Source organism: Cavia porcellus, unplaced genomic scaffold (assembly GCF_034190915.1).
Source record: "Cavia porcellus strain 051 isolate PalLab524CR breed Dunkin Hartley unplaced genomic scaffold, mCavPor4.1 scaffold_29, whole genome shotgun sequence".
Lineage (NCBI taxonomy): Eukaryota > Metazoa > Chordata > Mammalia > Rodentia > Caviidae > Cavia > Cavia porcellus.
Window position 1 is genome coordinate 21,868,209 of NW_026947512.1, and position 23,029 is coordinate 21,891,237.

General features: G+C 37.1%; 1 protein-coding gene across 12 annotated transcripts in view; it reads right to left on the reverse strand.

Moving 5' to 3' along the window:
- Ppp1r12b (protein phosphatase 1 regulatory subunit 12B) overlaps nt 1–23,029 on the reverse strand; it is a 235,775-nt gene that overhangs the window by 174,532 nt on the left and 38,214 nt on the right. Inside the window, exon 1 of one of the 12 annotated variants that reach the window (XM_063240121.1) lies at nt 2,990–3,064. The exons of the other annotated variants lie outside the window; for them this stretch is intronic. The gene's annotated coding sequence lies outside the window, so the exon portion shown is untranslated. Of the gene's footprint in view, nt 1–2,989; nt 3,065–23,029 lie in introns of those variants that run through there. 12 annotated transcript variants of the gene reach the window in all.

Consider the following 23,029-nt stretch of genomic DNA (forward strand, 5'->3'; position numbering starts at 1 on the left):
GAGTTTTAGTGTGTGCAAGGGCCTGCTTTGGACACTGACAGTGCCCAGCAGCAGTTCAAGTGATACATTAATTTTTATTTCTTTCATACTAAGTGTCTAGAGTGTGACTTCTAAGTCTACAAGTACTGTAGAATTATTATTTACAGTAGTGAGAGCACTAATAGTATTAATTGTAAATGGGATTTCCAAAGTGCTACAAATGGGTAAACTGTTTTAAACTATATTATAAAAAGAAGAGCACTTTAGAAACCTGATAAACACTGATTTACTTATGAATTTTAAAAGAAAAAAATCACATAGGTTCCAATACAAATTTCTCAGTGGAAAATTATAGTTTAAGGCTCTAGGATTGCTAGGATTTTTCACATTTTTGGTGAGAAAGGGTAAGAAGATCTTTTCAGGTGGAAGAAATGTATTTTCTGAATGGAAAAATATGTTTGTAGCTATGGGTTCAGGGAGCCTTATCTGGCTATTTCATAGCAGCAATTAGAGGGAGACATTTTCTGAATAAAGACTTTAGGCCTCTAAGAAACAATCACAAACACCAATGAGATCTGCAAAAATCAAAAAGCTGTCTTGACACAGCTACAAAATAAAAAGGAGGCAGAAGGCCTACACTGACAAAAGTAATCATCATCCAGGTTTAAACGCTCCTAAAAACAGTTGGGATAATTCAGGACCTATAAACAAATGAGATCTTCTTAACATTTGCTTACAAATGCTTTCCTTTAAATAAATACTTAAAATTTTCATAGAGGAAGAATTCACTAGCCAAATCAAAATGATTGCCACAATAACGTTAGGAGGTTGTTTGCATTTTGATTGTGCTGACATTGGCAGTGATGATGCAAAAGCAACGGTGAGTGAAATGACCAGTGCTTTAGCACAAATCAAGATGAATGGCATCAAGAGAAACCAATTCTACCTAAGAACGATGTGAATGAAGTAGTAAAAATTTTTAATTTTACTTCCCCTAAATCCTTGAGCACGGTGTGACCAAGTGGGATGTCTACTTGAAGCACTTCTGCTATACATGAAGTGTGTGCCCACAGCCAAGAAAAAGCATTCGTCCATTTATCTGACCTGCAAGACAAACTAGCCACTTTTTTGTAAAACACTATCCTTATTCAAAAGCATTATTGACAATTTATAACTATTCAAACTTGAAAAGAACAAAGTAAGCCTGTCACCTCAAAGAAAATAACTACCATTTGTTGTCAATGATAAAAGTTTACCATGCAGCCAGGCATGGTGCCACATGCCTATAATTCCAGCACTTGATACGCTGAGGCAGGAGGATTGTGATGCAAGTTTGAGACCAGCCTGGGCTACAAAATGAGCTCCAGACCAGCCTGAACTGCACAGTGAAATGCTGTTTCAAAAAAGACCAAAAACAAAAAACCCCTCAACCATGCAAGGGAAAAGTGGAATTTTGAAAAACTTGGTCAACATCATGAACTCTTGTGCACAATGGGCCCATCAAACAGCACTGATGATTTGCTCAAATTACACAGTGAAACATGTTTACACTTGGAAAGTCTACATAACTCATTGAACCTATATTTTCCAAATAGCCCAGTACATGGTGTTAAGAGAATCATACATAAAAGATCCATTCAATGTACAGTGGGTTTTAATGTCACAGAGTAAGACCAGTCCATTGACATGGTTTTAGTTTCTATACTACAATCAATATTTAAGACACTATCACTTGGAGTTTTTGTATTGTACACAATAACACCCACAATTATCTAAGTAAGCAATTAAAAGTATATATTTCTAAAATATGAAATTTATATTATGTAATGAACCATTATTCAACTTAATTAATATCTATATTTTTTCAATGTAATATACTTCTTAGTATATAACAACAAATATACGCAATGGTCTCAACAAATTAGAATTCTGAATAAATGTTTAAGTGTAAATGAATCTGAAGATCAAGCTTGAGAACCACCATCTTCCATCAGACTTATCAAGAAGTATTTTATGGTGATAATGAGTAACTGTTTAAGTAGCAGATCACTGTGGAAAGAATTCAATTAGAATTTTAGAGGATCTCTGTAAATAAAGGACCCAAGAAGTACACATAACTTATGGGAACTGCCTCATGTCAAACCTGTCTAAAAGCAACAGTATGGATGGAAATTTAAGTGGAAAAAAATTGAGAGAAGGTCTTGTTATGTAGTCTAAGCTGGCCATGAATTCATTCTGTAGCTCAGGCTGGCCTTGAACTTAAAATGATCCTCCTGCTTCAGCCTTCTAAGTGCTGGGATGATAGGCATGCCCCACCTGGCTAGATAAAACTTTAATTAATTAACTGGATACAAAATGCATTTTTGTCAATTTTTCCCTAATCATTTGATCTTTTTAAAGTAATTGAAATCATCTAAACATGCTAGCCTAGATTTGATTTAATGCAATATAATACCTCCAACTTAACCTTTAAATTCAAATGTACTAGCCGGTATTTATGTCTTTTTCAACAAGCAGCTCCAGAAGTTACACTTCTATGATACATATAATCTGTGCTTTATCAACTTCCATAAGCATTCTATTTCTCCACATATAATATTTTTAAAATACTTATAAAATATTTTTAAATTTTGATAATTAAGCTTATCACTAAGTTTATGTTGTATGTTTGTCAGTCTGCAATTCTACATGATATGGTGCAGCCAAATTACTGCAGATTCCTTTACTAAAGTCTATTAACCTTCAAGTGAAAAGAGGAAAGCGAGCAAGTCTTAACCTATTGCTATTATACCTGAGTAATTTATAAAGAAAAGAGGTTTATTTTGACTTATGGTTTTGGAAGCTAAGAAGCACAAGACTAGGTGGCAGCTTCTGTTGTTGGGGGCCTTGTACTACCCCAACTCATGGCAAAAATTACAAGGGCAAGCAGGAATGTGACAGAAAAAAAGGTGGCTGAACTCATAACCCATTCCTATGGAAAAAAAGCATTAATCTATTAATGAAAACTTACCCCCTATAACGCAAGTACCTCTCTCTAGGACTCCCCCCGCTTCCCAGCACTGCTGCAACAAGGAAATAAAGTCTCAACACAAACTTTTAAAGAACACACTCAGGGCAGTTTCCAAAAAAGTATTACAGTCCAAGAAGACTATTTCAGGAGCTATGTCATACACACTCTTTGCTCTTAATAGTAACTCCTATTTTGTGATGGTTAATCTTGATTGGCTTGAGGCACCTGAGAGACCAGTAGGGTATGTCTGGGTTAGTCACAGGGGCATGCCTAGGGGAATATATCTAGCTCCTGGTCCCTTTCTTTGGCTCTTTCCCTGTTCTCTGCTTCCCAGATGCCATGAGTCGCATGGGTTTGCTTCCACTATGCCCTTTTCCTGTTTCTGCCTTGGAGGCAGCTGACTGTGGACTGAGACCTCTCAAGCCATGAGCCACAGTAAACTTTTTCTCTTGTAAGTTGTGTGTGTTAGATATCTTATTCCAACAACAAGAAAGATGACCAATACATGTATTAAATGTGTCGTCTTGACTTGGGTAGCTCAGGACAACTGGGTCAACTGCTTCTTGCGTGGTTGCAAAATGTCTTTGGCTCTGAAAAAAAAAAAGAACAGTCTAAAATCTTAACTTCAGGGCTGGGGATTTAGCTCAGCGGCATAAGCGCCTGCCTTGCAAGCAGGCAGTCGTGAATTCGATCCCTGGTACCGATGAAAAGGAAAAAGACAAAAAAAAAAAATCTTAACTTCAATGGCTACACCACCATGAGACTTGTAGAAGTCAAATGTTGTCAAGTTAATTCTTTGTTCTTTGAAGATGTCAGCAGCCAAATTCCAGAGGGCCTAAAATAAGCCCAGCTAGTCCAGGTATCAAACAGGAGAAAATTAACCTTTTCTTCTTTTTTCTTATTAGCTCTCTTTTCTTTCTAATTTTTACTACTTCATTTTTTCTCCTTTTCAGTTTTGTGATATTGTTGTCTATAGATTTCTAATCCTTGACATAACATGCTTATGGGGAGTAATATTGTGAGGCAGTTTGAGAGAATGGAAACAATAAGTAACTGGCCTAATTTGAAATATTAATTTGGCAGGTCATCGATCTCTGAAGAATTATTTTAGAGAAAGTAAAATAGTCCAACTGCTCAAATCCATCTTCTACAAAGTGAAGGACAATAATTGTTGAAAGCATCAGCTTCAGGGGCAGATAAACCAGGGCTTAGATACCAGTTCTGACAATGCATATAACCCTGGAGCAGGAGACTTCACCTAAGTACTGTCAGTATACTCATCTAGAACACTGAGAAGACTGTTCACCTCAGGGTTTTATGAGGATTAAAAGGGGGTACATCCTTGGAATAGTTCCTGATGCTGTTTTTAAGCAAACAGTTTAACAAACAACAACTTCTGGCGGCGGGGGCAGGGAACCTATATATCTAAGAGTTCTAAACTATCACACCCAGGTTCAACCTCCAGTAACCTTCCTTATGGAAGGAAAGCAATTTGATTAAAAATATCTTTATTTGGGACTGGGGATTTAGCTCAGCGGCATAAGCACCTGCCTTGCAAGCAAGTGGTCGTTTGTGTTCGATCCCTGGTACCGATAAAAATGAAAAAGACAAAAAAAAAAAATCTTTATTTTTATTTATTTATTTTTTTTTTTTTTTTGTCTTTTTTCCTTTTTATCGGTACCAGGGATTGAACTCATGACTGCCTGCTTGCAAGGCAGGCACTTACGCCGCTGAGCTAAATCTCCAGCCCCAAAATCTTTATTTTTAATCAAATACCTTGAACTAGCAAGATTTAGGACGTTTAAATTCAGATAATCCACTCTCTCTTTTTCAGGTACTGTGGGTTACTAAATTCAGGCGCTATAGGACTAGAATGATATGCATCCTGGTTAAATTGGAAGAGAATTATCCTTGTAATCCATTCAATACTGATCAACACAATTGTAGGACTTTTATTCTCATGAAATACTTTGGAAAGATGGCTCCCTCCACCCCTGCCACCACCTTTTCTTCTCTCCCTCTTTTCTTTCCCCCTGCTCCTATTCCTCTTTTTTTGGTGACTCCAGAACATGGGCTATGACTAAAGCATGGATGAGAGACAAATAGGCCCTGAAAACCTTCTCAAATGAATAATGACTAAATTTAGATGTCCTTCAGCCTACTCCATCTGCAGCTGTGCTGCTGACTCATTCACGACTGAAGGATAGTGTGTGAGCAGACTGAAACGTCTGTAAATCTGCCCAGGACCATGGACTCCAACACCAGGTCTCCATCCAGAGCTATACCACACCATCTTTGCTTTTCTTGGAAAGGAGAATAAACATGCTTTTGATGTTATCTATAACAACAGTGGAGAAATTCTTCTTTGCCACTAACACAAATTTCTCCTATTGTGACTTATTGTGAGATCCATTTCCTCCTACCTTGCATTTCTAAAGATACACACAATATTACTAAAGTAACAATTTGTCCTAAATGTCCTAAGAAATGAAGATATGATTTAATAGTCCAAAAGACCTATTCCAATAACTGACAGGTAACAAGTTTAAACTTTCTCTTAAAACAGGCATGTTACATTTCATTGGCAAAGACAAGCTTTTCTGCAAGGCACAATATTTGCTTTTACCAGTAAAATGGGGAAAGGGCACTGTGATCTCTCTACTGTACCTGATGTCACTCTCCACATACCAAAGGCAAAAGTGGCTGATAGTTGATCACAGTGTCAGAGTTAAATCTAGGAATGCACAGAGGTCTTACAAAACAAAGCCTCCTTGGGTCCCAAAATAGCCCGCAACTGTCACCGCCACCAAGTGCTGGTTTTAAGAGCTGACCTTGCTGTTGTGTTTCAGAATAATGCTAATACTACCTGCAGACAACTCTCTCACAAAACCCAGTTCCATGTACCTGGGCAGTCATTAATCCAGAAACTGGACTTACTGCAACCTAACACCTACTTGCTTTTATTTTCCAGACCATGTTTGTCTTGATTTCAAAAAAAATCAACCTTCCAAAAGTGTTGGAAGAGTACACCAAAAAATGCTACCAATGACCATAAGCAAACTTCAGGAAAGGAAAAAAAATTGCACGTCATGTATCTGATAGAGATTAATATCCAAAATATATAGGGAACCACTGAAACTCAACAAAAACAAAATTATCCAAGAAGACTTGAGTACATCTGTCACGTTTATAAATATTATATAAATGACCAAAAGCACATAAAACAATGATCAACATCAGTAATCACTAGGGAAATACAAATCAAATACAACGATACACTACCTCACAACCAATAGGATGGCCACACTCTAAAAAACAGAAAATAACAAAAATGATGGCAAGAACAAAAAGAAATTAATATATGTGCTGCTGAAGTTAGCACAAGAATGTACAAAAATTAAAAATCTTGTGCACTGCTAAAGGTAACATAAAATGATAAAGTCTCTATGGAAAACAATATGATAGTTCTTTAAAAGAATCAAAACTGTAAGTATTATTTCTATTCTGTTCAAAAACAGAACTTGGAGCATATATTCAAAAAGAATTTAAGCAGAATCTCAAAGAGATATTTATATATCCATGTTGATGCTGCATTATTCATAATTGCTACAATGTGGAAGCAATCCAAGAGCACACTGACAGATGATTGGATTTGCAAGGTGTGGTACATATATGATGTTTTCCAGAGGGAGTAATGTAAGACCTTGATTCAGACTTCTGGTCTCTGGAAATGGAGAGAATAATTTCCTGTTGTTGTAAATCACTAAGTTTGTAGTAATTTGTTAAAAGAGTCACAGGAAATAATACAGGTGACACAGAATAAGGAGTTGAACCTAGAAAGTATGGCATGTCTTTACTCCTAATCAAAAATATCAGCAGTGATTAAACCTTTCTTTGCCAGATAAAAAGTAGCCAAAAATGTATTACATCACTACTGAAGAGACAACTCTATTAAACAGAAAGGGCTGTGGTATTGTTGTTGTTGTTTTGTTTTGTTTTTAATTCATCTTAATTTTTGTTTTAACCAGTATTTAGCTCAAATGGGAATGCTCTGAAAGGTCTACCTATGGTCCTCCCATGAGGCATTTTGCTGAAGATATTCTGGTTGGGGACAGAAACTAAAATTGGGGTAGTAGTACAAATTGATGAGTTCTCTGTGAAACTAACATTTCTAAGCTCAAAGTTCCCCTGCTCCAATGAAGTAGCCTCATCATATGCCAAAAAAATTATACAAGTAAATTAAGGGTGATAAAGGAGTCAATAAATTTGAGACTCTCCATCATCAGCAGATTACCACTGTGACAATGCTTTAGTACATTAGCAGTTAAGACTGACTGGATCGTATGCTTGAATCAATCCTTCCAAGTACCTGTCTCTCCATTCCAACCATGATATAATGTAACTATTGCATAAGTGAAAACTCTAGTAGCAGTCTGCTCCAGTGTGACAAGTGACCCCAGCAACTGTCAGCACTATGTGAAAGACTCCCAACCCACTGGCAAAGAGAGTTTGGCTCGTGGAGGGTGAGAACTATATCTGATTATGCACTCAGTGGTCAGGCAGGCTCTGGACACAGATCTGTAGCCTTTCAACAGAGACAGCCAAGACAGACAGCAGAAGTAAAGAATTTTCCATAGAGTATCGTACTGATTAAGATTTTGTTCTTAGTAAGGTAGCGTATTACCCCAAGACTGCAAAAGCTTACAAACTGGAACCAGAGAACATATTCCTTCAATTAAGAGCAAGTATCACAGTGCCTAAGAGTTAACAGTGCTTAAAACATTTCAAAAATATGTTCATTCTAGATGTTCATTCTAACAGGGTCTGCTCTAAATTTCCCAAGTCCTTACCCTTAGAAGAATGTTCCCCTTTTCTAGCCTTCTCTATTTCTTCTCATGCCTTACCACCTGAATGAAGTTGTTTTACAATTAGTATCTAGGCAACTTTTGTACTATACAATTTCTTTATGTTAGATCTCATTCTTGTCATCAAGGCAGGTTTTTAAAGTTAAGGAAAAAGAACATGAAGGCTCAGAAAATGAATGCATCTTCTCAAAGTTTGTCACACAGAAGATACATAATTCCAATCTCCAAATGTCTACGTTGATACTCATTCATAATCCTAATTTTGAAGAATAAATGAGGCCTATTAAAAAATCCCAATACAACTTTTTTCTAGGGTCAAAGAAATGACACTTCAACATAAAGCATAAAGTCTTGTTGAAGTTGCCTTATTATACATTCTGTATGTAAGAACGTAACACTAAAAAGTAGAATGGTTTCCTGTAGACTGATCAAAAAAGTTATTTCGAAAAATGTCTACCTAAGTTGTAAAAGGAGAGACAAATGTAATTGTGGCATAATCAGCATTCTGATTTTTCATTTTAAAGGTGGAGAAATCAAGCCCAGAAAAGTTAAATGACTTATTTGAAGCCATGTATTCAGTTATAGAATCACCTAAATGATTTTTACCCATTAGTGAAGAGAAGTCCAAAATAGAGTTAATAAGCCAGGGTCAAAACACCACATGGCTCATGGAACATTTTTGATACCTCATATCATCTCCCTAAAAATAACTTTACTTTAGCATATACAGAGTAATTTGATATTAGTTTAGCCCTCCAAAAGTTTCATATGAGGAATATGGCCAGTTGGTAGACTCGAGTTGGTTACTCTTAACTAGGCTAAATGTAAAACACAAATATCCTACTGAAGTGCTTTGGTTACCACTGTTTATTAGCATAAGTCTGCATCAAAAACCTCCCTCATATCTTGGCTACCTATCTTAACCACGGCCTCCCTCTCCAAGATCTATACTGCTGCCAATTTGGCATGTAGAGTAAATAGCTGTTCCATGGAGAGGCACTTTTTCTATTTAATTCCAGATCACTCTGTGCCCATAAACAAGTGTTTCACAAGCCACAAGAGTACAGCCTAAAAGCTACAGCATGGGCAATGCTCCATGACTGTCAATCCTGGAGAAAGGATGTAGGCAATTCTGGAACCTGAGGCAGAACAGAAATGCAAGCCACAAAGTAATACAGTAGCCTGTAACACTTACTATCATGCCTCCTCTACCCTATGTAACAGTCCTATTTTGGCAAAAGATAATAGAGAAAGCAGTTATGTAATTCTACCTCATAAAAGAATACTACTTTAAGAGCATAGAATATACCAGGGATATAGCTCTGTGGCACAACATCTGTTTTTCAAGTGCAAGATTCTGAGTTCAATTGCCAGTACAAAAAAAAAAAAAAAAAAAGACTATGAAACAAGACTTCTGAGTTCAAACCCAAGATCTATCAATTAGTAACTCAGAACAAGTTATCTTTGTATGCTTCGGCTTCCTTGTCTGTAAAATTATACAATCACTGTAATTATGCCATGGGGTTATGGTTAGGACTGAATGAGCAATACATATAAAAACATTGACCAAAGTTGAGTTCTTGGCACATAATAAGTGATATGTAGTTAGTTGTCATTATTTATTATTTTCTTTGTACGGTCTCTAAGAGTTATCATGGTAGTGCAATAAGGATACAATTAAACATAAATATAGTACAAACTGTGAATTCTGGTAGATGCGAACAGATAGCAGTCAAGTTTAACTTATAAGGGAAAGAAGTGAATTTAAATTAAGATTAAGGAGAAAGAAAAGACAGTGCTCAGAATTTGTGTTACTGACTTCTATAACTGGTAAAGAAGTTCAGGGGCTATAGATGAGGTTTTACCCTAACAGAGTCACCAGCTGCAGAGAGGTCCATCAAGCTTATTGTTATCATTAACACAAAGTCCAAAAAGACAGGTTCAAGTTCCAGATCCAATATTGCCTCATATTACCAAAGAACAGGTTAAGAATCTGTCTCAGGAAGTAATATTCCCTGACTATAAAGCATCTTTCCATTTAATCACATACCAAATACTTACTGAATTTCTATACTATGCAAGACATAGTCCTCAGTAAGAGATGTAGAAATAAAAAAACTATACAGCATTATATTCAGTGGTGAGAAGAGACATGGAATGATAATGCAATAGGAATCTTACTCTACTACAAAATGAGAGATAAGTACAAAGTGCTACAGTATCGAGCAACAAGCCATTAACTTCTTCTGGGGACAATAGGAAACACTTCTCAAAATGTATATAACCTAACCTGTTGTAAAGAAGTTAGCTGTTGAAGCAATACTGATGAAAACAATTGGAAGAAAAGATAATGGCATTTACTGAAGTCTGGAACACACCAAAAGAATACAGCCTTTCAACATGGTAAGCATTTGGCATTCTTGCACCCAGATGGGGTAGAGGTGTACATGGCCTTCTGAGTAACTGCCTGCCTCAGAAATTTGTATTTTTCCTGATAGGCTAATGGAAACAGAAAGGCTGTTACTACGAAAGTCCTTGTACCCCAACCCATGGTAGTTTTACCTCCATGCTGGGGCAATGGGGAGGCATTGAGGTTTTTAATTCAGAGAATGGTACTATCAGAATTATATCTGAGTATAACTGCAATGGGAATATGAAGATGGAACTGCTGGCAGGAAAAACTCATGACTGAGACACCACTTTGGAAACTATTACCCAGACTAGAGAGAATGGCAAGGAGACAGTGGGGAGGAGATGGGTTTAAAAAGCCCTCCTGAGCTAGTGATTCATCAGAATTCCAGTGAGAAAGGATCACACAGAGATTTTTAAAAGCTTAGGACCCTGATTGTGATGCCACTTAGCCAAAACAGGGAATGTAAGGAAGTCTTTTCTGTTTCTGATCCCCATCTAGTGCTAATTTCTCTTAAAGCCTAAGTGACTCACATCCAGGAACGATGTCTGAACAGCAAACTAGCATATACTACTGCGGTTCTTTCCATATCAAATAACTCTAAAGAGAAGCCAAAGAAATCAATGCCAACCAGCACAACCTCACAGCTGTTCCCTGACTCACAAAAAAGCCCTGGTTAGGTCAATGTCATGAATACTGTGGCATGGGCTTGGCAAAGAACATTATTGTAGAGCAGCCCACAGAGCAGGACAACTCAGGCTACAGTGTAAGACCTCAGCTGCAGCTGGAGTTGTAAAATCACATGTCAGTGATGACAGTTGTGACATCACAACTCAAACTGTTTAATTCAAATAGTATTTTTTAAAAATCTATTTCATTTCAAGAACAAAAAAAATTTTAAAAATTTCAAAACAATCAGGGGACAACAATGGTACATACATTGCACATTGCCATCCCCAAATCAGTCACCCAGAGCCCAAGATATCTGCATTTAATTATCCAAACAAAAATAAAAATTTTTCACACAAAAATTCCATACTTGAAACTCATTTTTAAGAATGAGACCATCTAGCCAGACGTGATGGTGCACAACTCTAATGCAGCACTGAGGAGGATGAGGCAGGAGGATTGGAGCCAGATGTCCACAAAGTAACTATGTGGAATTAAGCAGTAGCTGCCTTCTTAAAGCAGAGCCTGAGTATCCAATGCTCCAGGCCCAATCATCTCTATTGTGTTACACACAACCTGCTATATTAATTTACATCAGCAGCTCATCTCTTTTAGGCGTTTTCCCAAAGTATTTTATTATGAAAGATTCAAACATACAGAAAGCTAAAAGAATTTCACAGTGAGCACCCATATGACCCACAAGCTCAAATCCATCATTAACGTTCTACTAGACTTGCTATATCAACTGTCTATCCCTCCATCCATTCATTTCATTTCAGACATTAGAAATAATCTTTCCAAGTACTTTATCACATATATCTATCTAGAGTTCACTACTCATTTGTAACATTACTTTTGAAGTAAAATTTACACACGATGAAAAGCACAAATTTAAAATATATATTCCCCAAGTTTTCACAAATGTCTACGCCTGCTAGCCATCAACACAGGTAGCTGAGTTGACTCTGAGGCCTCTGACTTGTTAAGACACAGAAATGTTTTTCTATAGTGCTCTGACCTCAGCACTGTTCATGGATAAGGAAATGCTGACTATCAGCAGAAATGTAGCAGACTTTTCTTAATGCTGAATCTTGTCTCTATTGGGCCTTAATAGTCCAAATCTGGATAGAAACAAGCTGGTATATCTGGCCAATATAAACTCACCACTGGGACTAAAAGAGAAGACAATGTAAGTTAAGACTCTGGGAACCAGTGTGGCAGCACACATCTGTAATACCAGCTACTCAGAAGAATGCAGCAAGATGATTCGGTCAGCCTGGGTGACCTAGCAAGATTCTGTTCAAAATAAAAATAGCTCAGGAAGTAGTTCAGTGTTCCCTGGGTTCAATCTCCTGGAACACACAAACACGCATGAACACGCGTGCTCACACAGAGAGGAGGGGGATGAAGAGGAATGGGGACAGAGGGAGGGATGGAGAGGAGGGGAGGAAAGGGACCAGACAGACTGACTCTGGAAATCTATCTAAGCAAAAAATGGGGTTTTTTACCTCTAAAAGTAATGAGCTCAATAATGTAAGATACATGGCTAATAGTTCAACCCTGAAACTACCACAGCCTAGACGAAGGGAAAACAAATGAACACCAAAGATAATAAATAACACTCCTGAGGTCACCTATGAAAGAGTTATATCTACTCTTCTTGATCTGCTAGGCGCTGAGGTAATGGGGAAGCATTTATGGGTCCATTGGTGAAAGAAGGATTCCTAAGCTGAGAAGAAATCCAAAAGCAGAATGGACAGATGAAAATTTAAAGAAGATTCACTTTGAAGGCAAAGACTTCCACATAGCTTGGCAATGCAATGGCATCCTTTTATGAAATGAAAGTCTCCTTCACTGGTAAGTGCTTACTTTTCTGCAATCAAATCCAAGCCTCTTAGAACTCTTCTTCACTCAAGACATAATTTCAGATGCTGAAAAGGTGCTGAAGGTTAAGAAAGGAGTGTGCGTTACCTTGCTTTTTCAATCTCTTTCAACTGTCTTATTTATGGAGTGGCCTCAAGCCCAAACTCTGAGCAGCTGTCTATCTAGGACAGAGGTAGAGGGCAAATTTCAGAACAGGATAGGGACATTAGAAGATACTGTACAGGCAAAAGAGCCTGACTTTGATGTCACAGCCCAGCCTGTTTCCTGGCTGTACCATGAAGGCACCAAACTTAATCTTCCTCGTATATTAGGGTTGATAAATAAGGACGCAGGAGAGAAAGAGATGTCAGATTTTTAAAAGACAAAAAATCCCAGTATTATTATTAACATTTGTGGCTATTTATGTTATTTAATAAAGCAAAACGTACTGTGAGGCAATACAGCATGCTGATTTAGGGCAGGGACGGTAAAATTTTCTCTGTAAAAACCGAATAGTATTTTAGGCCTGTCTGTCACAGGCACTCACATTCAATTCTGCCTTAGACAATACTAAACAAATGAATGTTCCAATAAAACCTTATGAGCACCAAAAACTGAATTTCATACAAGTTTCACATGTTACAAAGAATTATACTTTGATACTCTAAACTAACTAAACATGCAAAAGCCAAGCTGGAGTTAAGACTGTAAGTTATAGTTCGCTGAACCTTGATTTAGCACATAGGGTCAGAAAATTTCCATTCAGCCCTTCATGGTAATATGCATAGTAGCATGGTAGCATTCCAGTTACTCGGGAGGCTGAGGCAGGAGACTGCAGGTTTAAGACCAGCCAAAGCATCTAAAGAAGGCCCTCCCCCAAAATGAAAAAATAAATAAAAAGTGCTGGAAGAATAGTTCTGTTACCCAATATCCCTAGGCCTAATCCCCATGGCTGGGAAAAAAATGAATTCTCCTGCCATAATGAATTCACAGCTGAATTCAAATACCAGCTGTGAAACTTAATAGCCACAAGATCCAGTATAAATTATTTAACTTTCTGCTGTCTCAATTATCTCATCTTTAAAATGGAAATTATAGTAACATTTTATATCTTGGAATTGTTATAGAGGACTATACGACTTAACACGGATATAGCAGTTGGAATTACTGCTCATACACATTGCTATTAGCTATTAAAAACCACTCTCACAATTTTTAATAAATTCTGTAAATCTGCCATACTTTTATATTCCTCCACACATATACACATGCCCCTTTCTCTGTCTAGAATGCACTTTCCCACTTAAAGGTTCTGCATGGTATCAAGACAGTTTAGTTGCACGTCACCTTTTCTGTGAAGCCTTACTAGACTGTGCTGCCCAGCCAGCACATACTAACTCCGCTATAACTGTGCTTCCAATCACTGACTGCAGGGCAGTGTATTTTATAGTCATTATGGCAGGAGTTGCTTTTGCAGTACTGAGGATTGAACTCAGGGCCTTCACACTGAGCTTCACTACCATCCCTTTTTATTTTGAGACAAAGTCTCACTGAGTCACTAAGTTGTCAGGTTGAACTCAATTGCAAAATTCCTACCTGAAGCTTCAAGGGTGCTAGAATTACAGATGTGCATCACCATGCCTGGTTTGTAATTATCTTTGATAGGTCAATTCCCAAACATACTCCTTCCATAGAGAGTATGACTTACTAATTTGTATCCCCAGGGATTGGAATAGTGCTATACACATAGAAAACGTATTTGCTAAAATGTATACACATAGAAAACATGTATTTGCTAAACATGTATTATTACTAAAATAGGAAATACTGATACATTCATAACTAGGACAGAAAACTACTCATGAAAAGTGTAAATTAAATATGAAAATAACTCCTAATATTCTCTTTTGTATGTGATTAAAAGCAAGACATTTACACATTTTTTATCTTGTCCTTAAAATCCTAGGCAAAAAGTCAATGATCAAAAGACTTTATTATGACCACTAAAAGAAGTATAGTTTCCCAGCCAGGCAGGAGCCAAACCAAAAGAGGTACTTGGGCAACTTAAAACACCACTCTAGCCAGCCTCATTCTGAGGGTACTGTGTCACTCTGGTTCAGATCTCTGCCAGACAAACCACAATATCCAGCCCAACTGATCCTGTGTCAGACACATAACCTCTCAGACAGAAGATCCCGAAGGCCCAGTAACAGGGAGCACACCTGGCATACTATTCTCTAAAAAAGTCAAAGCTATTCAGGGAGTACAAGTTAAAGAGAGAAAGGATTTTGGGTATGTGTGCATACATGCACACACACATACACATGTATTTTTATTAATTAAAAAAAAAGATTAAGGTAAAAGAGGGCATAACAACACAGGTCAGAACAGAACAATTTAAACAACATAGTGTTTCACCACAAGACAATCCGACATAACAGTAGCTACCATAGTGTCTCTTTCCTTGAAATATCTGAGTGTACCTTGATATACTATGATATACATACATAGTATACAAACATAAAAAGACAGTGTAAAACCATTCAAGAGAATGAAAGTATTACAAGGTATTCAGAACCAACTAACAGGAAACAATGGTTATTATATTGATCTCCTTGTCTATAAAAATTTCTGTTTACACTATCACATAAAATAAAATCCAGTAAGATACAATATGATAGAACCAATGGAGACAGAAGAACATAAGCTTGGTGGGACTTCAAAACAAGATGATATTAAATCATCACTAGCTATTATAATGTCTTGTTTTCTTCAAAATAGCTGTTTATACTATTACAGACAATAAAATCAAACAACCCAGAATAAAACCATTCCACTTAATGAATGAAAACATTATAAGGCTTCAAAGCAATATAATGGGAAATCATGATTACCACATACTTTTACGTATTCTTACCATTTCTTACATTAGGGAAACTATTCAGTATTTATACATGTGAGTTGGATTTATTTTGCTTATAAGTATGGTCTCAAGCTGTGTCAATTTATTTATAAATATATCAATGTGATCATTCTTTATAGCTGAGTAGTACTCCACTGTATAAAAATACCACAACTTTTTTTTATCCATTTCTCAGTTATTGGACACTTAGGTTGTTTCCAACATCTGGCTATTATATGACAATTTTTTTTATCAGTACCGGGGATCAAAATCACAATCTGCAAGGCAGGTGCTTATGCCACTGAGCTAAATCCCCAGCCCCCATCTGGCTATTACAATGTGCTGCTATAAACATGGGTGCATATATATCATTGTGGTATGATGTTTTCAGTTCTTTGGGAATATGCTTAGAAGTGGAATAGCTGGAACAAATGGGACTTCCAATCCCAGCTTTCTGAGAAATCTCCAGACTGACCTCCACAATGGTTGCACCAGTCTACACTCCCACCAATAGTGCAGGAGAATTCCTTTTTCCCCACAGCCTCTCCAGCATTTGTTGTTGGTAGTTTTCTTGATCCTGGCCATTCTTTCTGGAGTGAGATGGAATCTCAGTGTGGTTTTAATTTGCACTTCTCTAATAAGTAATGATGATGAACATTTTTCCATGTATTTATTTGCCATTTGTATTTCTTCATCTGAGAATTGTGTATTCATCTCAGATGCCCATTTTTGGATTGGATCCTTGAATTTGGGGGGTCTGATTGTTTTTAATTCTTTATATGTTTTAGACAGAAGTCCTTTGTCTGAGGGACAGTTCACTAAGATTGTTTCCCAGGTTGTAGTTTTCTTTTCACTATGCTAGAGATTTCTTTTGACAATGCACATGCGTTTTTGAGACAGGGTTTCACTATGCAGTTCAGGCTGGCCTTGAACTCACTTTGTAGCACAGGCTGGCCTCTAACTGGCAGCAACACTCCTGCCTCAGCCTCCTGAGTGCTGAGATTATAAGTGTGTGCCACCATGCCCTGCAAGAAAGGATTTTAATTAACTAAATTGTAAATATTTTCCAAATGACGACTTAAGGTCTTCAAAAGTATTCAAATATTATACATATACACATGTACACACACAGAAAGTGTTATATACCATGAAAAGAGACAACCTGCCATGCCACACTAGCATGATAGGAAGAATGAACTAAGAGCGTTTCATCTTCTAGGTTTTCTAAGTTACTGTCACATTTATAAAATCCCAGCTACTTGCTATGGAAATAATGACATTACAATTGGTCTATCCTTAAGGTTTTTTTTTTATTGTTTCTGTTTACTTCGTGTGTGTGTGTGTGTGTGTGTGTGTGTGTGTGTGTGCGCGCGCGTGCATGTATTATTGGTTTCTCTAGAGGTCTGTTTCTTTCAGGATATGAGATCATACACTATGAGAATCTGTCAAATTTAAGGAACAGAAAAATGAAAATCTGTAAGATATTTGTTAGTACTATGCTATACCCATTAATGTCATTGTTGTTACTATTATACGGTTATTATCATCATCATTTTCTTCAGCGCCAGGCAATGGCTGCACATACAGACAGCATTTTAACATTGTTGAATATGGATACTCTCAAGATTGCTAATCTGTAAGACAGTGATTTTAGACATACTATATCATCATTTTTATTCCAAAAATACATATTTTTGAAATTTAATTAATATGATTGGATTTTTGAGCCAGATTAATTTCAATGGAATAATATAAGTAAATTATATAATACTAACATTTCCTCTAAAAAAAAAGAGAAATATCTCAAATTTCAAATATATTACCTTGCATCTTCTAAGGAAGGGAAAGGTTAATTAATGGTAATAGGTATCTCATTTCTCTGAGCATCTACCTGCATTTTACTCTTGTATGCATCATATAGCTACCTCTAATAAATCCTCATGTCTCTTTCAAAAAATAAAGATATTAAAAGTAAATAATGGTGATAACAGTCACTGCTTTTGAGGACTGTTTGAACCTGTACATGAGAACAAAAACTGGGAAGAAAATAAAGTAAAAAAAGGGTCTAGAACCAAGCTTTTTAAATTCCATTTAAAAATCATATAGAAAAAGATGAAGCAGAAGAGAAAAGAGAAATTTATCATGGAGGCCAAGGTATGTGCTATGACTTTTATTTAGATGTGGCCCCCCCCAGAAGCCCCATGCATTCACAGGTGGGGCTGCAGGGAGGTGACTGGACGCAGATGTGTGATACTGGGTGAGTCCACCGAGGCTACAGCTGGGTGTGATGTGGGGCGGTGAAGCCTGGTGGGAAGAGGTGCATCACTGTGGGCGTGGCCTGGCAGGGTTTACACATACATCCTTCCTCCTCCCTTCATGGCTGTCTGCTTCCTGCTGCCTTGACACGAGCTCCTTCTGCTCTGCCAAGCCACCCTGCCTTGCAGCCAGCCGACTATGGACTGAAACCTCTACAGAATATAAGCCAAAATAAACCTTTCCTCCTTCAAATTGCAGTGTCAACAAGAAAGTAGCTAAGACAGTATGAAAGGGTTTCAAGAAAGAGAGTCGTTGATGATCTGACAGTGAAGTAAACTGAAGAAAGGAAATGTCAAAATAGCAATGAAGTCACTGGTGACCTTAGCCAAAGCATATCAGTATAGTAATGTGGCAAAGGAAAGATAGGAATGGAATGAATAGTGAGGAGCATTAAAGTACCGATAAGTCTTGGAAAATATGGCTAAGAAAACGAAGAAAGAGACAATGATAACTGGAGGCCAAAGAGGCATAAAGGGTTTAACAGAAGAGGCAGAGACAAGAACATGTTTAATACTATCTGGAAGTCCACATGAAGGGCAAGGCTGAAAGGAGACTGGAAGTATATGAAGAAAGGGCCTAAAACAAAGATGAAAGGATTAGCCTCAGAAGGGAAAAACAACTGCCACTGCGTAGGAGAGAAAAGGGAAAGAGAATGCCTCCGACACAAGTAGGCTGATTTGGAAGTGGAAAGCTACAGAAGCTCCACCTAATTTCCTGTATCTTATCTGTAATAGTAATGACAGCGGTGATGAAGGTAGCAGTAGGAATAATACGATAAGTCAATATTTATGGAGTACTTACTATGGTTGAGCACTGACCCATATATATTAATTCATTTAATTCTCTAAGCAAGCCTATTAGATAGATATTATTATTATTATTATCGTCATCATTTTTGATGGTTATAACTTGCCTAAGGTCACATGGCTAAAAAGTACAGCTTGCATTCAAATCCAATCATCTGGTTCTAGAGCTTACCTTCTGACCTATTTTATTATACCAACCCTCAACTTAGCAACCTGCAGATCACTACAGACTTTATCAAATCGAATGTTAAAGCTGTCCTTCAAAATGTGTATGGGGGGCAATAAACAGAACATGCTGCAGAATGGATAGCACAGTAGTAGGAAGAGATTTCATCTGTTGAGAAAAATGGGACGAAGGGTGGTCAGAAAAGTGAGGGGCACAGAGAAGTGAGAAATGACCATTTTAGAGAAAAAAAGGTGTTGACCAGAGATACATAACAGGGTTTACAGAAAATGGGACGGATCTACTGCAGTTGGATGACTATGAATATAAAACTGCTAAAAATTTTCACTGGTTTGTCATTTCAGCTTCATAGGTACAACTACAATCAGAGTTGGATTCATTTAGTTACAAAACCCCAGATAAGTTAACTCTCTCTGAGTTATCTCAGAGAGATAAAGGAGTTAGGGTTCCAGTTAAGTGTTCCTAAAATGAATACAGAATCTAAATTAGACAAGAATAGAAGCAGTCAAATTAGGAAGAAAGTAAATGGCATAAAGAATTGGAAGTCCCAATAAGTATTGGTTATATTAGGAATTAATTATCTGACCATTACATATTATGGTCTAAAAGCCACATGTTCTAGAAGAGGAGCAGACCTAGGTGTCATGGGATACTATGTAAGCGGATGATACAGCAAGGTGGAAGAATGAATCATCCAAAATGAGCAACCAGAAACCAAGGCCAAATATTGGAGGGTCTGACAATAAAACAAAGTGGAGGAGACATTAAGCCTTTGAAAAATGAGAAGATAAGAGGGTGGCATAACCAGACAGCAAAGGAACAGATGTTACTTTTACAAGAAGAAGTAACATTCAGGAAGTGACAATGGGAAACAATGTAGTACTAATCCTATTTTCTGACCCTGAGTTATGTGACATATTCAAGAATAAAACCACTTGAGAAGGCACAAGTCTATGATAGTAGCAGAACTAATGCTCCAGGTTCCTAATTTCCGGTTTGTGCTCTACCCACTAACAATTACATTATTGCCTTTTTCTTCAAATTCATTTTTAAATATGTAATCCAGCCCAACATGGTAGTGAAAACCTGTAGTCCCAGCATGAGGAGGCTGTGGCAGGAGGATTACTGTGAGTTTAAGGCTAGCCTGACCTACATAATGAGACTGTCTCAAAACCAACCAAACACATACACACACACCAAATCCACCCCTAACAGAGTAACCCAGTAACATAAAAGTACATTCTTATTCTAAGAGCAAAATAACTGTAACTGCTGTGGTTTGAAACTCAAGTCTCCAGTGCCAAGTGTTGAGAAAGAGGGCTCTCCCTTCATGACAGAATTCATTGGTTTTTCTTTTTCCAGTGCTGGGGTTCTCAGCCAGGGCCACATGCTTGCTAGGCAGGAAAATCACCCCTCAGAAGAGTGAGTTCTTGTGTTCACCACGCTGGACCGGTTGCCATGAGTACTGGGTTTAAAAGTAAGGCTGCCCTTTGTGTTTTGCCTCTTTGGCATCAACTGCTCACCCTTTCACCAGCATGAAGCAAACCAATGCCGCTACTAAGAGTCAGATGTTAACAACATGCTCTAGACTTCCTAGCCTCCAGAATGTGGACCCAGAGTAAACTTCTTTTTTACTTACAAATTATTCAGTCTCATGTATTCTGTTATAGCAACAGAAAATAGACTAATATACTTCCTTTCTATGCTTTTGTACATATCCTTTCAAAATGTTCTCTAGAAACATATGGATTTTTCATATGTATTTTAGCATTAGTATGTACAATACATATGATATGTATTTTCTGTGAGTTTTTACTTATAAAATTTCTACAGCCTTTCTGAGTTGGTGTCAGTCTATGTAGGCCTACCTCTTGTGTTCTGCAAAAGATTTCCACATTATGGATATGTATATATCCATTCCTCTATTTATATAACATAGCTTTTTCTAGTTTGTTACCATAAACAATGAATAAAAGAGTATTTCTAGCTGAGTGTGTAGCATATTCCTGTAATTCCAGCACTCAGAAGGCTGACGCAAGAAGATTACCCTGAGTTCAAGGCTATCCTAGGCTTCATAGTGAGGTCAAGGCCAGCTTGAATTGCATAGCAAGACCCTGTCTCAAAAACACCGCCCCTCCAAAAAAAATTCTGGGGCTAGGGATATAGCTTGGTGGTAATTTGCCTGCCTAGCATGCATGTGTCCCTGGCTGAGAACCCCAGCATTGGAAAAAGAAAAAACAAAAACATTTATACATACATATATATATATATATATATATATATATATCAAGTGATTCTTTATAAATTCTGCTCAGAAATGAATTTGCCCAATTTCCCAAGGAAACTTTGAACAGGGTTACACTAATTTCATAATAAAAACTAACAATAAATACCATAAAGTAGTACTACTATGTGCCGGAATCTATTTCAAATCCTGTTACACACTAATTTAATTACTTCTAACAATTTTATGAAGTAGTAATTATTGTAATACCATTTAGTATCACTAGAGATTAGCATTACTAAGTATTTCAAATGGCAAAATTCTGAATATTTCTATCAGTGTCTCTAGTTTTATTTATGTTCTTTTTCTTTTATGTTTCTTAATAAAACATTCTATTTTGTTACTATAGAAAGTCTTACACATTTATCCTTAAGGTTTAAGTATTTTATGAGGGCTGGGGGGGGTGCTGTTGCTTTTATGCACAGTATCCTCTCATATTATATTCTTTATTTCTTTATTACTCTGTGTGTGTCTGCGATCCTGGGACTGAACCAGAACCTTGCATATCCTATGTACACACTCTTCCTGGGAGCTATACTCCCAGGCTCCACTACATTCTTAAATGCATTCATACTGTATTCTAAAAAATGGCTTGGAAAGCTATTTGGTATAGAACCAAGTTAATTTTATACAAAACTTTTTTCTGAAATTTCATTCATTTTAGAATTATTCTCCTTTGTACAATGACTGGTTTATATAACTAATACAGTGTGGTATAGGACAATTTACAGTCTTGCCTTGGAAGGTAAAATAACAACCTTATTCTTTCCTCAAACCTGCTCAGGATTATGATTGCATACCATGTTAAATGTCTAAAGCAGCTAGAAAGTAGCCTTCTTACCCAGGTGGGATCTGGCCTAAAAGATCACAATAGCTAATCTGAAGGCATAGGCAGAAAGCTATAAGACATTTGGAGTGTGCTTGAATAGCCTAACTACTGACCTTTAAAGAAATTACTAAAGTGAGCTGGGTGTAGTGGCACATGCCTGCAATCCCAGCCTTCCAGAGGCTGGAGGATCACTGTGAGTTCAAGGCCAACCTGAACTACATGGTGAAACCCTTTTCAAAAAAAGAAAGAAAAAAGAAAAAAAAATCAAGAAATTACTAGAGAATCTTTTTCCACCATTAAGGGAATCGGGAAAATTCTTGTGCTAATGAAGCATTAAAATGAAGTCAAATTTTAGCATTAGCCAAAGAGATGACATGCTTAAACCGTCTTTTTGGATTTATGGCTATCTGGTTAACAAATTGAGAGATCAAATACAGGTAAGCCTTAAGTAGCAGTACACTGACATAGATTTCATTCCCTAGGCTTCTAGGGTACAAATGTCTATACTTAAGAAATAAGCAGAGAGGATTTCTACAAGGCCAAATTTCATCTCTCTTGCTCTGCAAAATTTTAAAACTCAATGAAATATCCTATATAATTGGTCCTAGCTCACCCCACTTCCTGGAGCACAGTTTACTTAATGCCACAAGGACATGGTTGACACAGTACTCTAATTTAAGACCGAAAGGCAAAAACTTAAAGCAATTATCTGTTTTCAAAGCTTTCGGAAAGGGCCAAAAGCAAAGTTATTTCTCCAGGTTAGCCTAGAAAATAGTGGAAAGACCAGACTAAGCAAACAGAAGGCTTCCTTACACAGAATCAGCGACTGCACTCAATTACAGTGGTACCTTGGTACTTGGTATTAACTAGTTCAGGGAGGAGCAGAGTATAAAAAAATGACAAGTATCAAAC